General features: G+C 42.5%; 1 pseudogene; it reads left to right on the forward strand.

Moving 5' to 3' along the window:
• The first annotated feature begins 3445 nt into the window (after window positions 1–3445).
• On the forward strand, window positions 3446–4026 carry LOC141997744 (olfactory receptor 4M1-like; annotated as a pseudogene).
• Window positions 4027–4282: the final 256 nt, after the last annotated feature.

Raw genomic sequence — 4282 nt, forward strand, 5'->3', positions numbered from 1 at the left:
TCCCCCACTAATTCTTCCCTGTTTGTGAGCAGCAGGTCAAGAAAAGCTCCCCCCCTAGTTGGCTCGTCTAGCACTTGCACCAGGAAATTGTCCCCTACGCTTGCCAAAAACTTCCTGGATTGTCTATGCACCGCTGTATTGCTCTCCCAGCAAATATCAGGAAAATTAAAGTCACCCATGAGAACCAGGGCGTGCGATCTAGTAGCTTCTGCGAGTTGCCGGAAGAAAGCCTCATCCACCTCATCCCCCTGGTCCGGTGGTCTATAGCAGACTCCCACCACTACATCACTCTTGTTACTCACACTTCTAAACTTAATCCAGAGACACTCAGGTTTTTCTGCAGTTTCGTACCGGAGCTCTGAGCAGTCATACTGCTCCCTTACATACAGTGCTACTCCCCCACCTTTTCTGCCCTGCCTGTCCTTCCCTCAAAGACTCTCTACCCCTTGCTTGCGAAAACCTACAGGATGCTCAGCAAGCGCAAAAGGCCTGGTATCCTTCAACTAATCTGCACTATTGCTTCAACATTTTAACGTTGTATTATGTTTTGTTTTGACCTTTCTGAATTGAAACCTTTCTGAGCTTTTCCTTTTCACTTTTCATCCCAATTCATGATGGAAGCTATTGTTGACATTTTGGAATTTTCCATGGGATGGAAATCCCATTTTCTGAGCAGCTCTAAATTTGGGTTTTTCTTCTGTGTCCTAGACAATCATCAGGCAGCACTAGGGCCTGGCTGAACAGCTGAGAGATAAGAGGAATTTCATTAATTTTAAACACCGGGGGCAACAGCTCTGAGCAGAGGGATTTATACTCTTGTCCATCCTGTGCACTGAATAAAGCAGGAAAATATCCTTTGTGATCATGTAATTACAGTGTATCATGATGCCAATGCCTAAGAATGTTTGCAGTATTGTTATAGTTGTATTGATCCAAGGACCTGAAGAAGAGCTCTGTGTAGCTTGAAAGCTTGTCTCTTTGAACAACAGAAGTTAGTTCAATAAAAGTTATGAGCCTTGCCTTTCTAATGAAGAGAGAACAGGACAGAAGAAACCACACTATATTTTTATTAAGAAATTAGAAAGTTGCAAAATTAACATGACAAATTAAATGATGTAAAAACTGTCTAGGTTTCAAAGGGTATGTCTAAATTGCAATCAGATATCCCAATTGCAGTGTAGTTATACCCAAACTGTATGCAAATAGGGAATCATTATTGAGTGCGTGTGATTCTACTCCATGAGTGTAGTTTGGAGGAGGCAGTGGGGGAGCATTGCACCCCCTCCCCCAACTGCAAGCCTTGGGCATACATGGAATCAAATTACACCTATGGGTCCCACAGGGATCATTTTTTGACCCTACGTTTTGGCCCTGGGTTGCTTGGTAAACTAGGCAAAAGCAAACAATACACATTTTAATACAGCTAAATGTAAACGCACCATACTTACAGGATGGGGGCCTCTATCCTGGGAGGCAGGATTGGGTGGGGGTCATGGTGGATAATCAGCTGAACATGAGCTCCCAGTGTGACACTGTGGGGAAAAAAAGAGCTATTGCTATTATCCTGAAATGCATAAACAGGGGAACCTAGAGCGGGAGTGGAGAGGTTACATTACCTGTGTATTTGGCAAGGGTGCTACTACTGCTGGAATCTTGTCTCCAGTTCCCGTGTCCGCAATTCAAGGAGGATGTTGGTATATTAAAGAGGATTGAAGGAAGAGCCACCAGAATGATTAGAAAACATGCCTTACAGTGATAGATTTAAGGAGCTCAATCTGTATAGTTTAATAAAGAGAAGGGCAAGGGAAAACTTGATCTCAGTCTTATAAGTACCTACACTGGGCACAAATATTTCACAATTGGCTCTTCAATCGCACAGACAAAGCTATGATAACACAATCCAATGGCTGGAAGTTGAAACTAGAAAAGTTCAGCCTGGAAATAAGGTGTAGGTTTTTTTAACAATTAGGGCAATTAACCGCTGGAACAATTTACCAAGAGTCATGGTGGATTCGCCATGTCTGGAAATTTTAAAATTAAGATTAGATTTTTTTTTTGGTTTTTAGGGTTTCTGAAAGATATGTTCTAGCTCAAACAGGGATTATTTTGAGGCTATTCTGTGGCCTGTGTTACACAGGAGGTCAGAATGGATGATCAGAATGGTCTCTTCTGGACTTGGAATCTATGAATCAATAAATGAGTAAGAAATGTGGTTACTTGGGCAACCTACATTCTGGCATTTCTGAAATTTTAAGTGCTTGGCTTTAAAACATAAATAACTTCCTTTTAGCACAGAATGTTATTCTATATCATTGTAAATATATATTTTAAATGACTAGAGGTGGTCAGACTTTTTTCTGTTCTTTTTGTTTGTTTGTTTTTGTTTTTTGTTTGTTTTTGTTTGTTTTTTTGGTGGGGGGGTGAAAACTTGAGGTTTTTGTCAAGAAACAAAAGATTTTTTTTCTTTTTGGCCAATTAAAACTTTTTAAAAAAATTCAAACACAAATAGCCACTAACAAACCAAAAAATGACAAAAACTGTTAAAAAAAAAATCCAGACAAAAACATCAGAAACTTGAAATATTTTTGGTTTTCAGTTTTCTAGCCTAATTTTAAAAAAACATATTGGAAAGAAAACCGTTCCCATATTGAAAAAAAACAAACAACCCAATTCTCTCTCTCTAAAAAAAAAGAGAGAGAGATAGATTTGATGGCTAATTTTCAGTCTTAAAAGTGACCGATTATGAAACTTGAAAAGTCACCTACAATGAAAGCACCAAAGGTGAATGATTTTGCTAATCTCAAAAATCAGTAAAAAATTTGCTGGAGGGTGCCCCCCAAACATCAACACACTCTTCCTTTCAAATTTCAGAAGGGGCCAATTTGTAAATCAATTGATTCACAACCTGGACTAGAAAATGAGAGAATCTGAAAATTCAGTCTTTATTCGTCAATTACATGCTGTGAAGTTGAGGAGATTACACTATATTCTTCACACAGTGCAAAACTCCATATTTGAAGTGAAAATCTGAATGCTACCATGAGTATATATGTTCTACCACCATCTCCAGAAGTCTATTTATACACTTAATGCCAGATCCCCAGCTAGCATCAATTGGCAGTAGCACCTTTGGAGTCAGTGTGTGAATTGGCAGCAGTCCATTCAGTTAAGTCTGGTCGTCTATATTGCAGATCTGCATATAGGCAACCCAGTAGAACCTGCAGCCAAGCACCTGCAAGCAGAGTCTATCTCTGTGTGTGTAAGTTAACTCAGTGGAAGCTCCATTCTCCTCCCTTCCCCATATTGAGGCTCCTCCGTGCCTGGCCCACATGTCTCGGCTTGGCGCATGGTGCTATTGTATGTGGAAGTGCTCATTCATGGTGGCCACTATAATCTCCTCCTCTCTCTCCATCCTGTATGTGCTACAGGGATCCACACTGATGGGATGGAGCATGGGAACTTCACACGGGTGACGGAATTCATGCTGCTGGGGCTACCCCAGACCCACAAGCTCCAGCTCTTCCTCTTCTTCCTCTTCCTGCTCTTCTACATAATCATTCTCCCAGGCAATGTCCTCATCATCCTCACCATCTGGAGTGACCCCCGCCTGGGCTTCCCCATGTACTTCCTGCTGGCCAACGTGGCCTTCCTGGACATCTGCTATTGCTCTGTTACCACCCCTCCCCGCCAAAGATGCTGGCTGACTTCTTCTCCCGCTGCAAGACCATCTCCTCCGGGGGCTGCATAGCCCAGTTCTTCTTCATCCAGTTCCTGGGGGCAGCTGAGATCTTCCTGCTGATGATTATGGCCTATGAACGTTACGTAGCCATTTGTAAACTCCTGCACTATGCCAGCATTGTGAGCAGTGGGGTCTGCTGTGCCCTGGTGGGGGCTGCCTGGGTGGGGGGCTTCGTGCACTCCATAGTCCAGGTGTGGGAAGTAAATGGAAGCCAGAATAAAGAAGTGTCAGACTGCAAAATATTTTTCTATGTGCAGGATTGGAGAAACTCTGTAGTTTTGCTGTAGTATCTATTGAGCATAGAATCATAGAATATCAGGGTTGGAAGGGACCTCAGGAGGTCATCTAGTCCAACCCCCTGCTCAAAGCAGGACCAATCCCCAACTAAATCATCCCAGCCAGGGCTTTGTCAAGCCTGACCTTAAAAACTTCTAAGGAGGGAGATTCCACCACCTCCCTAGGTAACACATTCCAGTGTTTCACCACCCTCCTCGTGAAAAAGGTTTTTCTAATATCCAACCTAAACCTCTCCCGCTGCAACTT

Source organism: Natator depressus, chromosome 13 (genome assembly GCF_965152275.1).
Source record: "Natator depressus isolate rNatDep1 chromosome 13, rNatDep2.hap1, whole genome shotgun sequence".
Taxonomy (NCBI): Eukaryota; Metazoa; Chordata; order Testudines; family Cheloniidae; genus Natator; species Natator depressus.